The 16,799-nt window shown below is 40.5% G+C and overlaps 2 protein-coding genes and 1 long non-coding RNA gene across 3 annotated transcripts in view; 2 read left to right on the top strand and 1 right to left on the bottom strand.

Annotated features, from left to right (window-relative positions):
- The window catches only part of LOC144987094 (uncharacterized), a 270,314-nt gene extending 254,288 nt beyond the window's left edge, over window positions 1-16,026 (top strand). Inside the window, exon 3 of the transcript XR_013650955.1 lies at window positions 15,491-16,026. The gene's annotated coding sequence lies outside the window, so the exon portion shown is untranslated. The remainder of the gene's footprint in view (window positions 1-15,490) is intronic.
- The window catches only part of LOC144986855 (uncharacterized), a 265,622-nt gene that overhangs the window by 44,188 nt on the left and 204,635 nt on the right, over window positions 1-16,799 (top strand). The window lies entirely within an intron of this gene.
- LOC144988448 (uncharacterized) lies at window positions 3,029-4,373 on the bottom strand. The gene is made up of 2 exons (XR_013652377.1): window positions 3,859-4,373; window positions 3,029-3,567 (listed from the first exon to the last, which is right to left on the bottom strand). It is a non-coding gene; the product is annotated as an uncharacterized LOC144988448 (long non-coding RNA).

Here is a 16,799-nt window from a genome sequence, read left to right as displayed (position 1 = left end):
TTTGCCATGTTGATTCCTAAAGGGGTTATTTTTGACGTAGTACTTAAGTAATTCATCTTTGGCATGTGCTTTATCAATAACTTATGATTCTTAATTCTGTCTGATAAAACCTAGGAACCAGATATTGATAAATCATGTAATAAAATGGTTATAGTATAACGGGGTGGGATTATATAAGTTTGCTTCCTTCCACTCCCTTTCAAGCAATATTTATTAATATGTCTAATTATCCTAAGTTTGATTAGTTACTGTATGAATGTATAACTGATGATTTTATTGCTGTTGTGTATTATTTCTACTTAATAGACCTTTTTCGCAAAAACCGGAAACACGTCAGCAACGTGTAAACCTAGTTCCGGTTTGTGCTTCGCTGGCGGAGAATGGCAGAGCCTAGAGTGTTTTCGAAGAGCCTGAGTTGTGTTCCGAAGTTCATCAGCGCCGATGCGATGAAGAGTGTGAAGATGCATTCGTCCACTAAAGGAAACAAATTGGACAAGGGATATAAATTCGTCCATGAAGAGTTTATCCACCATTACCAAGGTAAGCTTCAGCTAGCTTAGCCATAGCCGCATCACCGGTAACTCTGTGTGTTTGTTTACGTCAACTGTAAATCCTGGTGTTATTTGTAATATAAGGTATAACACATCGCAGTTAATATGTTGTGTGTATGTTTAAGTGAAAAGGCATGAGATTAACATAACACCCAAAAATTTGGTGAAGCTGTAAATAAGAAATGTTAAGGTGCCCGTTTGCGTCTTCATTCTTCTTGCTGCTGACAGTTGCGGCACTTTCTTCACTTACTATTAGTATTATTTTTCTGAAAGTAGGGTGACCACACGTCCTCTTTTCCTGGACATGTCCTATTTTTCGATACTTATATGATAAAATAACATTGAACATAGATGAAATGTAATCATATTTGCTTCATGTATGCAGCTCTGAACACCAATTACTCTCGATGAAATATCTCACAAACTCACTTCACTCCTCTTTTTTACAAACTCAAATCTGGTCACCCTACTGACAGTTATAGTTTCATGTTACATTGATGTAGCAACATAAGTATGTCTTAATTTTAACCTATTTAATTTCCAGACCGCACATTATTCACAGCTGGGTCAGCAGGCTGATCCACCCCCCCCCCTGGCCTGCACGAGTGGCTTGCAAAGATGGCACAGACCAAGAACACAGGTGGGTTTGTGATCAAATTATCATTATGATTTAAGAACGGATGTGTATTAGGGTTGTGCCGATGGACGATATCATCGTCCATCGTGATGGGTGACTGACATCCCGATGGAGAGACCACCATCGTGATGCCACGCCCCCGCCACGTTGCGCGTCGACATCATAAGCCGCGGTTACATGTACAAAATATCTTGATGGGATCAATGGTCGGATTAGAATCCAACCGTGTACATGGGCCCAGAAAAATGTTTTCAGAATATAAAAACGTTCACTAAGGTCACAATTTCGGTCGGAATAAATCATTCGCACACGCGCAGTATTCGCACATGCGCAGTTTGAAAACCGGAAGAGGATACAACTTCCGCCGAGCGGCTTTTTTTCCAAACTTTATTGAAGGTAACAATTCAATACAAAACGATAACAGCGGCGAGCAGCTATATACATTGACATGTCAGCTCGGTAAAATACGAGACGATCTTCTAAACGTGCTTTTAATAATGTTACGGTTATTATGAAACACCTGTTCGCTCATCATTTGAATTTTAATCCGTGTGGTCAGTGCTTTTTCTGAACGTAGCCAGGATTAGCAGTATGCTAACACGGGCTAACAACATTAGCTTTGGGTGGCGCTGCACGTAAACGTGTAAGAATAACATCAGCCTTTATTTAGTCGGGACACGACTGGAAACACAAATCCACGTGATTGATTGAATGTTTTCTAAGGACTGAGCGACATTTCTGCTTTGAAGCTCAAACCGCTGTGTGTGCTGACGATCCGAGCTGTGCTCAGACACACGTTTAGACCCGGTTCTGAGTTCGGTTGCTTGTACCCCTAGAGCTGCGGGACGGATCGCAGTCTTAAATCTCCCACACATACCGCTCATGTTACCCCCCCCCCCCCCTTCCCATCAAACATAAAGCTGTAAATCCGCCCTCCGCCGGTCCACTCCGCCAGTTAAGTGCGGGAGCGGACCACTTCTTTTCTATTTTGCTTGTTACTTTTTCTGTTAAAGTCACTTCCCTCAGTTTATACTGGATCATCGCGGATTAACCATTAGTTGGGAAATAAAATGAAAAAAGCAAAATAACGAATAGCAGTTATATAAAAACGAAAAATTTAAAAATACCCCCCCCCCCCCCCCCGACGATGTCATCGTCCATCCCGATGGTTGACAGCAAACATCGTCAACGGCCAAATTAGGGGACATCGCCCAACCCTAATGTGTATCCATAACAACTGTAGATTATTATAAAAACACCCCCAGTAGTTATTACAGACTGTAATTTCTTTTTGCCTTTTATTTATAAGGGAATCCATCCTGAACCGGTTAGTGAGCTGGTGGTGCAAAAGCCCAAAACAGTTGGCTAAGACGGTCTGAGGTCCACACTGTACAAGGCATATACAGGTGAATAATTTAACTTTTTGTTGCTTTGTGAGAGCAAGTTAAGTTTAAATGTAAAAAAATTACATTAAATTTAAATGTAGTTATGCACTTATGTCTAACTTTTGTGTGTTGTGTTTCTCTTGTGTAGGACCACTGCCAGATCCATATCTGATGGCATCTGGAAGCAGATTATGCCAGGTGCAGCCCCAACCTCTCATGGCTGTGTTGGATGGGGTTTCTGAGATGGAATGAAAGAGAACTTGGATAGATATTATAGCAAATGCATGAATGCATACCTTAAATTACACTTATCTTGTCTTTAAAAATCAGTTCAGCCTTCTGTCTTACTGTTGATGATCTGTAATGTTCTTTTTTATTCTAAATCTTTGATGTTATTTGTGTTGTTATTAATCAGTTGTTGTTACGCATACCTAAAAATATTAAATGAGGCACAATTTTGACCAAAATTGTTTTATTTGTTCATCTAATTATTTTTGTGAAGTCAAAGTCACATTTCAACAGGAAAATATTACGAATATAACAATTATATTTAACTAGATTTTAAGAATATGTGGAAACACTAAATTTTTCCATACTATTTGCACATTATACATTATTTACATACCAAACATTAATTCACTCTTCAACACAAAAAAGTCCTTGACAATTTGCCAAAACACGGCATTTAAGCCAGATCTGATTCACACTGCCCATCAGTGTGAGCGGCACAGAGAGTCCCTGATGTGAAAGGACTTTATCCTACTGATCACTCTTTCCACCATAATTCTGAGGCGGGTAATGGCTTGGGTTTGTTCTATTTCCTCCTTGCTGATGGAGCTGAAAGCTTAAAAGGTGGAATCATGATCTCAGATCCATTGTCAGTAAGGAGGTCTTCAATGAGGAACTTTTGTCCGCCATGACATCGTCTTCTGGCTGCAGCAAAGGAACTTGGCTTCTAAGTCATGGATGTAATCCAAAGCCTCATCCAGAGCACCTGTGAAGATAAAGAAATTAAAAATCAGTCTTGATATATTTATTCTACCTTTCAACACAACACAGTAATCATGTTTTGAAAAGTATGTTAAGTATTTAATTACAAATACATTTCATTTATTTTGGTTAATGACAAAATACCCAAAATTAATTAAATACATGTAATTAAAATAGGTGAGAGCGTGAACAGCTTTTATTATATACATTAATTTTTTCAGGTAGAAATGCATTTATCCAATAACGGTACACATAGTTGACTAACGTTAACCAAACACATTATGAACAACCTTACCTGCAGGTGGGTGTGTCACGTAGTCCTGATCCATCTTTACTGCCTTAGCTTAGCCACCGTGTCGCTATCTTCACAGCATAGCTGCATAGACTGACGTTTGAGGTTCTGTCATATACTGACTCCCTTCTCAAAGGAGCAGTAAAGTTTTTCCAAGGGAAAATACTCGGGACGACACCACTCTTCAGGCGACGAACGACGCAGCCGCACCACACATCCGGAGCGAAGTTAGTAAGTGCCGGGAGCAGAGGGTGCTACCTGTGTTTACATTAAAACTATGCCCTTCCTCTCTTCAGATCGCCTATATCCATTTGGGTTTCAGGTTTGGATCCAGAGGAAAATAATGATATGAGAGGCCAGGCTGTTTTTGGTTGGAAGACGAACAGCCTGGAACACAACAGAAACTGCAACTCTTCGACTCTGCCATTCTTCATATGTGCCGCTATGCTAACAGGAAGTTGTTTTACACGTCATTGACGTATTTCCGGTCAAAAAATGCGGAAGTGTGAAAAAGGTCTATTGCTTGAAATAAACCATTTAAAAAAAAATCATAATAAAAGATGTACAAACACCACAATCACTGCTGGATGATAAATACATTTACTCTTTATTTTCTGTCAATAAATAATATTTATCAATAAATCCTTGATTGTAAATGATGGATCTAAAGTTGAAAAGAAGTCAAAGTGCTGACTCAGCACAGATCAAAGGAGACACAGATGATTTCCTGGAATGAAGAAAACATCAAACATCATGATGTGATCTGGAACTGAGCTGTTCTTCAGAAGATCCTCCCAAACATGGAAACTGTTGCTGCAACACGTGAAGGTTTGGTTCTGTTGCTAGTGAGATCTGATGGATCAGAACCAGACTTCTGTCAGCTGGAACTGGGGCTTCTTCCAGACCATGTGACCTCATGGACAAAGTTCCAACATGGTTTCAATGAAATGTGGAGGTTTTCCAGGAAACGTTGCTGCAGTTCCTCCGTCTCATCAAATGAGAGATTTCTCTGGACTAAAGAAGAAAATCTTCCAGAACAGCTTCAAGCTGCAGAAAAACTGTTTCCATCATTCTGAGGACATTTCTTTAGGCTTCATGTGAAGAAAACAAACTGTTTGAAAAGATGAAAACAGAAACAAAGACGTTTCTAGAAGCTGCAGATGCAGTTACAAAGAACAGCCAGCAGGTGTCTCACTGTGGGAGCCTCAACATTTTCACCAACTTGAAATAGCAATCAAGTTCTGCCTCCAACCATGAAGGGATTTGAACCCTCAATCTTCTGATCCGAAGGCAGACGCCTTGTCCATTAGGCCACATGGTCTGTAAGGGCAGGAAGTTCCAGCTGGAGTTGGAGGAACTTCTGCTGCCTCAAAGAGGAAGGTGGAAGAGGAAGAGGAGCCGTGCATGTGCTCCTCCTCATGAGTCCTGAAGCTGCACCGTCAGCTGCAGAGCTTCAGAGCTGCTTCCTTCTCAGACTTTCCACTTTCTTTGGCTCTCTGGCTCTGATGCTGCTGCTGCTGCAGAAAAACCAGCAGCTGCAGAAAAACTCTGCAGAGACTCACAGAGAGAGGATGGAGGCAGCAGATGAAGCTGCTGCAGACTGGGGGCGGAGCCTGGAGATGACTGATGGAGGTCAGAGGGCGGAGCTTCATCAGGATGAAGGTGCTGCTTGGATTCTGGCTGGATGTCCGTCTGTCCTCAGTCTCTTCATGGCTGCTGCTTCTCTTCTGCTGATGTTTCTGCAGGATGAAGCTGCTGGAAAACGCTGAGTCTCTTCTTTCTGCAACTTTTGATAACAGAAACAGTCATTTTAGTATAAACATCAATGTTCCAGTCTCACTTTAAATAAACTGCTGTCCTTCATCAGCCGTTGCCATGGAAACCAGCTGACTCCAGCAGCTCCAGAAGTTCCTACTTGACACAAGTGGGTTGAGGCAGGAGGGATGTTTCTGCAAAAAGCATTTTTTGCTTCATCCCTGAGAAAGCTGAAGAAGAGGAGGAGTTCTGAGCGTCTTTTCTGGCGGGGACTCCTGCTTCACCTGCAGCCCATCTCCACCCTCTGACTGTGTTTCTGACTGCTGTTCCAGCTCATGGCCGCCAGTCTGTCAGCTAACGTCTGATGGGATGGAGCTGACATCTGCTAGAAGATTTCCTGTCAGACATCAGACGTCTAGCAGCTGCTCTGCACTCTCTGATCACTCTGTCAGGAATGGTGTCTGGTCCAGCAGACCTCTGGGCGTTAACTCTTCATGGAGTCTTCCTCATGGCAGCCATTGTGAGACAGAGCAGCTGGTGGTCAGGAGGAGGGATGGTCTTCCTGGCTGTCATGTTGTTCTGAGCCTCAAACAGCCTAGAGGTCATTGGCTGCATCTAGAATGGAGGTGTGACTGTCACAGGCAGGTGATGATGTCCTGTAGTTGGAGATCACCTGGATGCTCTGTCACATGTGGCGGGAATCTCTGCTGTTCTGGAAGTGGATTCTCTGAGCATGTGGCACAAAGGTGGAAGTTTCTTCTTCTGGTGATTCAAACCTGGAAAAGAGTTTAGTTTGTCTGATCAGGAAACTGAAAATGAGGACGTCAGCGGAGCAGAAAGAGGAGGAACACCGTCAACAATCATGTTGGAGCTCCAACAGGCATTTTACTGACTCAGCAAAAACATCTGTTTGTTTTTCTTTGTTCTGTCCAGCAGCTGAACAAATGGAAGAAGGTTGGAGGTTCAGTGGACCAAGAGCTGGATCATCTAAAGGAAAACGGGCTCCACACACAACATCTATGTGAGGATTATTCTAGAATTACTGGCTCCATTTGTCTTTGTGTGTGTGTTTCTTGTGTGTTCCCCTGACTGCAGCAGTGTGTCGTCAACAAGAAGCTGATTCCTAGAGAAAAGTGAGAGTTTCAGCTCTAAGGGGTCTGAAGTCCATCTGAGAAGATCACTAACTCATCAGTCCTGCTGTCCCTGAAGACCGGCTTCATGTTCAGAACCAGCTTCAGGTTCTGGGCTGGGATTGGATGTGTTGTGGTGGCAGTAAAGCAGGTTCAAACCCGGATCAAAGCAGAATGTAGAAAGTGTCAAAGTGTCAGTCAGACTCCCAGACAGAATGTTCCAGATCAGCATTTATTGGTTATTTCTTGATGTTCTTCATCTTTGGAGAAAAGCAGAGCTAGAAAATCAAACAAAGTTCCATCTATCTGGTAAAAACTTGGATTCATTCAGTCTTTCCCGTATGGACAGATTTCTTTGACGTCTTTTCTTTTCATGTAAATTCAGTCAAACATGTTGATCCTTCATGATGTGGATGAGTTGATATGAAACAGTGTTTTCTGCAGCAGGAACATGTGACATTTCAGAAAACAGTTAATACTGGAATTAAATCGCGGTACCGTCATTCTTATCAAAATGTCTTTAATAGAATCAAATAAACACTAAGAAAAAAGTATTTTACGATCTCTCATATTCCTATCTTCTCAGTGTTTTATCAGGGTTTGTTTGGATGAACACAGAGCAGAAATCCTGGAGATGGTAAATATTTTTAGATCAGTTAATGAGGGCATCTCCCACGGCACACCTGACCACACTGGTTGAAAAACACTGCAGTAGTAGATACTACTATACTGATATATTTTTATTTGTTTTGTTTCTATTTCATGCTTAGGTCTGTCTGCTTGGGGTGTTCGACTTTTGACTGGGATAAATCTATAATGAACAAAAATTGAAATCAGTTGTTCTGAAATAAAAATAACAATACCCTTCCATGGTAATTATTAATTATTTCTGTAGACATTTCTTTTCAGGCTAATAAACATGAAACAGTTTTATTAATAGGGCAACATAATTCTAACTTCACAGAAAGTTACAGGAACAGGTGGAGCCCCTTTAGCTGAGTTCTGCCTTGTTTCTCTGAGCAATGATGCTGACTGTCCCTCATCTGATGCCGTCTCATCTTTGTCTTCCTCATTCTCTTCTGTCATTCATGCTGGCTGAGGATCATGCTGCTCTGTCTCATCTTCTTCCTCCTCACTACTCCTCTGTTGTTCCCCTACAATCTCTTTCCTTCCTTCTGATGTACTTTTCTTCTTAAAATAAGAATATATGTTGAATTTATCTTCATTCTCTGAAAATTTACTTACACAACCATCAACTAATGTCTAAACTATGTGGAAACAGGACAAAAACACATCAAAATGTTGCTGTAACACAACAACCAATAGTGCCATGAAATGAGAGGCGCATGTGACAGGGACATCCTTTTTTACGTATTCTTAAAAAGTAATGGCACATCCACCACTGTTAATGATGTGGCGTATTTGCACACAATAAAGATCAGGTGATCTAAAGAACAGTAAACAGATTGTTAAAAGACCCCACAGAAAATAGCTAACAGGCATGAAAAGAAATGTAGTGTTTTGGGATGTGTGATTGTGTGCCTGTATGCGTGCGTGCTTGCATTTGTGCTGAAACCGGTGTGTATGGTGTCAAATTAGAGCCTAAAGTATTGCGCATCAAAACAGTTAAACCGCGCATCAAAACCCCAAATCTGCTAATCAAAATGCATAAATTGAGAACCAAAACCCACAATTTGCAACCAAAAGCCTTTCCCCAAAGCACAATCCTATTTCTCAGCTGGCGATTTCTTTTCTCGCCATTCTGAAATCCTGTTTTTGAGTTGCAGTTTTATTTTGAAATTATCTTTTTGAGTTGCGCTTTTATTTTTTGCGGTTTTGATTCTAAAACCTGTCGACACGTAAAAACAGTGTCATGTCAGTCAAGGGGAGGGGAGGCGGGACTTCCCTGATATCCAGAAGCTCATTGGCTGCCGAATAACGCCGAGTCTTACGTCAACACACCAGTTTAGAATGTGCCGGTAAGTTTTCATGTTTTTCATATCTTTTACTATATTAAACGATCAAACGTGTACTTTATTTAACCAGAGGACGCCAGCACAGTCAGATGAGGAGCTCCACCAGTAGCTGCTAGTGAAAAAAGATGTTGGAAAGTTTGATGTTGCATGACAAACTATCACCATTGTTCTCCCGTGTTAGCATGCTAGCTAGCTCAATGCTAGCAGGGTTTCCAGCTCTTTACATGACTTTTATGGATTAAACAAAGTCGATTTTTTACCACAGTGTCAGGATCAGTCATGTCAACCTGGGAATAATTACCCGTGGATTTTTCACTAGGGTTAATCAAATATGTTATAACCTATAAGGTTTCTCAATATTTTTCAGAGTTTACAGACAGAGGGAATTAACAGTGCAACAATATTGCTGTGCCATATTTACAAAATGTATGCGTCTGCACTATGCAGACTGGCAGAATTCTGGTATGAGTGAATCAGAGCAGAGTAAATTGTAGCAGACCAGCAAAGACGTGCTTTATTCCCCTTGAAAGTATTCCAGTATTAATCATCAATAGAATTATGATTTTATTTTTAATTAGTTGCTGGTTTTAAAATGGACTATTGCTGTATGTCTGTTGTTTTCTATAAGGGCCGTTGTTATGCATACCATAACAAAAATGGGAGGAATACTGAGGCAGCTACGACGTGGATGTCTACAACTTCTTGAAGGTAATGAAAACAATTTTAATCTAAATTTTTCTCTTCTTTTTTTGGTTAATCAACTTTGCTATTTTTGTTTCTTTCAAGATGTAGACCCCAAAGACGTCCCTGGTGTGATGCAAAGGCTGTCCAGCAGGCTCACAGACATCTCCTGTTAACTGAAAGAGAAGCATTTAAAATAGTTGTCCATTTTGACCATGATTGCATTGACAACATGCTCAGGCACACTGTCTGCTTCCCATTTCTCAGTGCCTTCACGAAAACAGTGACTCTTCCACCTCAAGTCTTTTGAGGAGTTTTAAAAACAGTTAATTTAATTTCTCTGAATTGTGGTTCAGAATTTCACAGAATCTAATGCACTTGACTCTGTGTTTCAAAGATGATATTTGCAAAACCATCAGTCTTTTGTACAAAACACATTTAATGGTCAAACATTAAAAAGTGAAGCATTACAAAATACCAGTGGTGATTATTAGCCATTTATTTTCTTAAGGGGGGGGGGGGGGGGGGCAGTATTTTGTAAGGCAGATGAAATCTGTTCACATTGTTAGTTTTTGTTACATCCTGCTGAGATGACATGCATAGATCAGTACATAAATGTTACATAAATGTCTTGGCCATGGTTTTCCGATGTCCCACAAGGGTTGAACAATAGTGACAGGTCTGAGAGGAGAGAAGACAAGCCACAGAGGGAACAACAACTCCAACAGTTTCCTGCTCTGCCTGGTTTAAGTTAGACTGTCGTCCAATATCCACAGCATCCTGCACACAAAGAAAAATGTATTTAAGACAGTTAAAATGTGTGTGTGTATGTATTTATATATATATATATATATATATATATATATATATACATACATACATACACACACCTTAAATGACACTCAGTAGCTGCATATTGTGAGAGTTAACTTCCTGTGTTAACCTGCAATCTTTAAGGTTGAGAATAAAATGGTTTGGGAATACTGTTCAGAATCAGAAAAAACTTTATTGATCCCACCCGTGGGAAATTTGCTCTGGTACCTCAAATAAAAATTGTTTCTGAATCAAAATTTTACTTTTATTTATTTTTTTAAATAGGGATTAACTTGATCCCAAACTAGGAAAGGTGTCACTTTCTTACAGCAATATGTTGCTTTGTTCAATCCATCTGTGTAATCCCTAAGGAAATATTGAGAAACCTTATATACATGAATGTACTTCTTAAAAAACTATTTGATTTACCCTAGTGAAAATCCACGGTCAATTATTCCCAGGTTGACATGACCGATCCTGACACTGTGGTAAAAAATCGACTTTGTTTAATCCATAAAAGTCATGTAAAGAGCTGGAAAACCCGCTAGCATTGAGCTAGCTAGCATGCTAACACGGGAGAACAATGGTGATAATTTGTCATGCAACATCAAACTTTCCAACATCTTTTTTCACTAGCAGCTACTGGTGGAGCTCCTCATCTGACTGTGCTGGCGTCCTCTGGTTAAATAAAGTACAAGTTTGATCGTTTAATAGAGTAAAAGATTTGAAAAACATGAAAAACTTACCGGCACATTCTAAACTGGTGTGTTGACGTAAGACTTGGTGTTATGCTGCAGCCAATGAGCTTCTGCATATCAGGGAAGTCCCGCCTCCCCTCCCCTTGACTGACATGACACTGTTTTTACGTGTCGACAGGTTTTAGAATCAAAACCGCAAAAAATAAAAGCACAACTCAAAAAGATAATTTCAAAATAAAACTGCAACTCAAAAACAGGATTTCAGAATGGCGAGAAAAGAAATCGCCAGCTGAGAAATAGGATTGTGCTTTGGGGAAAGGCTTTTGGTTGCAAATTGTGGGTTTTGGTTCTCAATTTATGCATTTTGATTAGCAGATTTGGGGTTTTGATGCGCGGTTTTACTGTTTTGATGCTCAATACTTTAGGCTCTAATTTGACACCATACCGGTGCTCACGCGATGTAGGCTGGAAGAGAGGGAGGAGAGCGCGTGTGAGTGTCTGGAGCGCATGCACGCGCACTTCAGTCGCCGTTTTGGACTTAAGGAAAAAGTAATAAAGAAAGTTCATCTTTAGCAACTGATACTGGCTCCTGTGTCTAACCGGATCGGCGGTTTCTGAGGGTTCGAACGCGGAAGTGAACCCCGCGTTGTATTTGTGTTCTGCGTCTAGCGGCACGTCTTCAGATGTATGCGCACTCAAAGACAACAGGGGGTGTGGGCCGATTTAGGTGATCAGAGTGACTTGCCTGCTTGCTGGCTGTGCATTTGGGATGAAACGCACAACTGATGCTACCACACCTTATCAGCTTATAGTGACCGTGGGGTGGCCACTGGGGTGGCCAGGAGTCGGACAGGGTTGGCCGTGGCCACCCTTGGCCACCCCCTGGTGGCGCCACTGGCTGTTGTTCAACTGTAGAGTTTGTCACAGACGCTCAAACTCATGAAGAGTTCAGCTGGAAGTTGAGAACGAGGCTTTGAAACCAGCAGCAGTTTGAGTCCATTCTGATGTTTCATTCAGTTTTCTGCTACAACAAGCCTTTATTTTGAAAGAGCCAGTGGGGCAGAAACAATAGAAGGAGGAGATTACCAACACCCCCTGGAATGTTGCCCCCTGTGCAGTGGACTAGTGGGGGCAGGGACGGCTGAACCAATCACAGAAGACTGTTGCAGCATTCCCTCCAAAAGTCAACCAATCAGATGTTGTTGTTTGGATTCTTTGTCTTGAAGTTTCACATGTGGAAGCTTCCAGAGTCTTTTCTGTTTGGTCTGCAGGCTGAGCAGAACTGACTCCTGCAGGATCACAGGAACTTTCAGGAAAATCTCCAAACAGGAGAAAAGTTTCTGTTTGGACCTTTTTTCTGTGATTGTGAGACTAGCAGATGATCGATCGGAGCTGCAGTGAAGAGGACGGCGGTGTTTGTGGGAGTTGGAGCTGAAGATCGGAGCAGGAACCATGTCTTCCCTTCAGTCTCTGAGAGAGTTGATCAGCGAGCGACTAGCTGCTGCTGCTGAAGAAATCTGCAGACTCTGTGAAGGAACCATCGTCCAGTACGAGCAGGAGCTCTGTCGTCAGCGAAAACTGCTGGATGTCATCTGGAAACCACAGCTGCAGCTCCACCACATAGGTATGTGACCTTCATCAGAGAAACAGAGTAGAAGCTCTTTGAGCTTCATGCTTTTCTTTGTGGGGACCCGTCTGTCACTCAGTGGTGGTTCTACACTAACTTACTCCCCGGTTGTCCTCTGCCTGCTGCCGTGTGGCGTTGGGGGGTTCTAACTGCCGCTGCTGCTGCGGCGGGGGTCTGGGTGTGGGGGTGGCTGGGCACTCTCCCTCCTTCTTTTCACATTCCACCATCCATCTTAGAAGAATATAAGCACTCTCCTGAGAACAGGTGTTAGCTCACCTTTGCACAATTACTTTACTTAATTAATTACTTTCTAATATTTGTATTGTGTACATGTTGACCTGTCGACATTTTAGCAGCTAGCAGGTGTGTTTTTAACATTTGAGTTTGTGTGTGGACAGGCCCCGCCCCTTGGAGATTGTATTACATCTGAACCTCACTGTAATCAGTATAACTTGTGGCTTTATGCTGCTTCATGGTTTAACCCCCCCCCCTTCTATAATCACCCTCTTACCCCCCCCCCCACCCCCCAACATCCCTCTCTCTTCTTCCCCTCTTCAAAAGGCCTTCAGCTCTCATCTGTTTGCCCAGCTTTTGGACAGGCCAATTAAAAAAAAAATAAACGTATTCCCCACGCACACTTAGAAATTCACATGAAGTACACATTTATAATTTAATATAGCAAAAGATTTGAAAAACATGGAAGACTCACCTTTTGAAACAAGTCTGTTAACGTAAGACTTGGTGTTATTCTGTAGCCAATGAGCTTCTGGATGTCGGGGATGTCCCGCCTCTCCTCCCCTTGACTGACGTGTCGCTGTTTTTACATGTTGAAAGGTTTTAGAATCAAAACCGCAAAAAATAAAAATAAAAGAGAAATAGGATTGTGCTTTGGGTTATAGCTTATGGTGGCAAATTATAGCTTTTGGTTCTCAATTTATGCATTTTGATACGCATGTTTAGGGTTTTGATGCCCAGTTTTACTGTATTGATGCGCAATTCTTTAGGTACTGAATTGACACCATAGTGTTGTGTCTGTATAAAGAAAGGCAGAGCCTCCTGCTCCTCGTTCTTCATGGGTGTCAGGCTTCATGGCTACCGGAAAGGTGACAAAGTGTCTGCAGTCTGTTTATTACTGGGCAATATATAATATTCTGAGAAGATGTTTGTACCAGAGAGCTCAGGTGAAGCCTCGCGTGCAGTTAGAGAGCGGTCCACTGCAGAGGAATCAACACGCACCCTCAACACATGTGTGTGTGCTCCTTCCTTCTACACACACACACACACACACAGACACACACACACACAGTCATTCTACAACATCTATATAGTTAGTTCATTAAGTAGATAGTTAGTAGTTACTGTTATTTGCTCCATCCAAAAGTCCTGTAAACGAATAAAAGGCTCCTTGATGTGTTTATGTCCCTGCAGCCCTCCCCCAGCTTTGGATGACTGCCGAGGAAGATCAATGCAACCAGCAGAAGAACTTCATGGTGGAAAAGGAGGAACCAGAACCTCCACAGATTAAAAAGGAACAGGAGGAACCAGAACCTCCACAAATTAAAGAGGAACTGCGGGAACCAGAACCTCCACAGATTAAAGAGGAAAAGGAAGAAGCAGAACCTCCACAGATTAAAGAGGAACCGGGGGAACTCTGCATCAGTCAGGATGAAGATCATCTTGATACGACGCAGGAGACTGATACCTTGATGGAGATTCCTACTTATGAGGAAGATGAGAACAGTGAAGTGGATCTAAACAATCAGCAGAGCTTTAATGTAACTGATAGTCAGGATGAAGAAGGAAACCAACATGAAGAATCAACATCAACTACAGATGAAGAGACAGAATCAACATCAACTACAGATGAAGAGACAGAATCAACATCAACTACAGATGAAGAGACAGACCCACAGAAAAGAGATCAGAGGAAGAGTATAGACAGAAGTCGTGTCCAAAGTGTGGACAGCTCTCCCATGTCAGCAGGTCAGTGTGACTCTGATGTTAGAAAAAATCACAAGAAGACAAATCTTGGTAAGAAATACAAACAATCTCAAAAAGAAGAGAGACATTCCTCTATCAAGTCTGGTAACAACTCAAGAATAATTAATAACCCGTCTGAATACATGGAAACTGGGTCTGATGAAAGATGTTATATCTGTAAAGAATGTGGTAAAAGCTTTTTTAACAGATCTCAGTTCAGAATTCATGCAAAAATCCATGGAGAAGATAATAGATTTGCTTGTAAAGAATGTAAAAAAAGCTTTAGTCACAAATCTACTCTCAAAAGACACATGAGAACTCACACAGGAGAAAAGCCTTTTTCTTGTAAAGAATGTAAAAAAAGTTTTATTTATGAATTTAATCTCAAAACACACATGAGAACTCACACAGGAGAAAAGCCTTTTTCTTGTAAAGAATGTCAAAAAGGTTTTAGTCAAATATCTAATCTCAAATCACACATGAGAACTCACACAGGAGAAAAGCCTTTTTCTTGTAAAGAATGTAAAAAAAGTTTTATTTATGAATTTAATCTCAAAACACACATGAGAACTCACACAGGAGAAAAGCCTTTTTCTTGTAAAGAATGTCAAAAAGGTTTTAGTCAAATATCTCATCTCAAAACACACATGAGAACTCACACAGGAGAGAAGCCTTTTTCTTGTAAAGAATGTAAAAAAAGTTTTCGTGATGTGTCTAATCTCAAAACACACATGAGAACTCACACAGGAGAAAAGCCTTTTTCTTGTAAAGAATGTAAACAAAGTTTTAATCAAATATCTGCTCTCAAAACACACATGAGAACTCATACAGGAAAAAAGTCTTTTTCTTGTAAAGAATGTAAAAAAAGTTTTAGCCTAGTATCTAATCTCAAAAGACACATGAGAACTTGTAAGACTTTTCTTTACAATAAAAGGACTCATTGTAAATTCTAAATTTAAACTTTTCTGATAAGAGGTCGACCTCTCAACCTCTGTACCACAGCAGAAGACTTTATTTTACATGGGGAAAAGTTCTGTATCTCTAAATTTTTTTTAAATATTTTAAAATAAGCTTTTAATTCTTAAAACTCCTGGGGAAAAACCCCAATGTTCTAATGAACTCCATAGCAACCAGAGCTTTCATTTCATGTACACAGAGCCACAGGCTGATGGACTCCATAACATATTGATGGAGTAACTTCATTTGAGGGAGGAACAAGTAAGTATTGAATGTGTAGAAATGAATTTTTCTAAAAAATAGAATTTTGGTTGTTTTGATATATGATTTGCTACAGGAGGTCCTTTGTCCCAACAGCAGTTAGATTATAGAATGACACATTTTAGCACTACTGAAACTGCTGTTGGATTTAGTTATGATGTGTACTTTTACTTCCACTTTTAGTACTATTTTAATTTGTACTGGCTATTTGTTTTTCTAACTGCTATATTTCTTGTTTCGCTGCTGTAACAATTGAATTTCCCTCTGGGGATCAATAAAGTCTTTTCTCGTCTTATCCTGACTTTCTTGGACAGCTTTTTTAGGTTTTCATCTTCTCTAAGCCACAATTATCAAAAGCAAAAATGAAATGGATCAATACATTTCAATCTATGTGTAATGATACTAGACAAGAAGTTTCACTGCTTACAAAATATGTAAAACTTTTCACAAAATGACTTATTTTAAAAGTACCTATTAATAGAAGTGAGTTGTTTTGCAGTATTAGAGCTAACATCTAGTAGAGTTAACATAGTAAAGGTAGGTAGCGTTAAGTTTTGATCTATTATCTTATCTATATCTATAGTTTTGATCTCCTTAATCTGCTACTTCTCACTCTGGTACCTTATTAATATTCTTGTGGTTTTTTTCATGTGTAAGTTTAAACTAAAATAAAATTATTAATAAAAACTGTTAAGATTTGTCTGTCCTGCACTTTGTCTTCTATTTTCTTTATTTTTGTTCCTAAACATTGATTTGGAGGATTGTTCCAGGTAGGATCAACTCCACAGCTGCAGGGGGCAGTATAAGGAAAATGTGAATCCTAATCTACCAGGTAGGTAGATGGGAAGAGGTGTTTAACTAGGTGACAGTGTGCAGGTGGGGGTTTTGTCTGGTTGTCATGGTGAGCTGAACAACAAACATTTCAATGCTTGGATGACTTCGGTGATGCCATTGGTGTGTTAATTTCAATTTCATTTATATTCTGATATTTGAGGGAACATTATTCAACAAGGGAAATAGTTAAACCACGCAATATTTTCAAAAGTTTAAAATAACAGTACATTTC

Source organism: Oryzias latipes, chromosome 2 (assembly GCF_053564925.1).
Source record: "Oryzias latipes strain Hd-rR chromosome 2, Olatipes_Hd-rR_3.1".
In the NCBI taxonomy this organism is placed as follows: domain Eukaryota; kingdom Metazoa; phylum Chordata; class Actinopteri; order Beloniformes; family Adrianichthyidae; genus Oryzias; species Oryzias latipes.
Note: the sequence above shows the minus strand (reverse complement) of the source record. Positions and strands in the feature narration are given on the sequence as shown.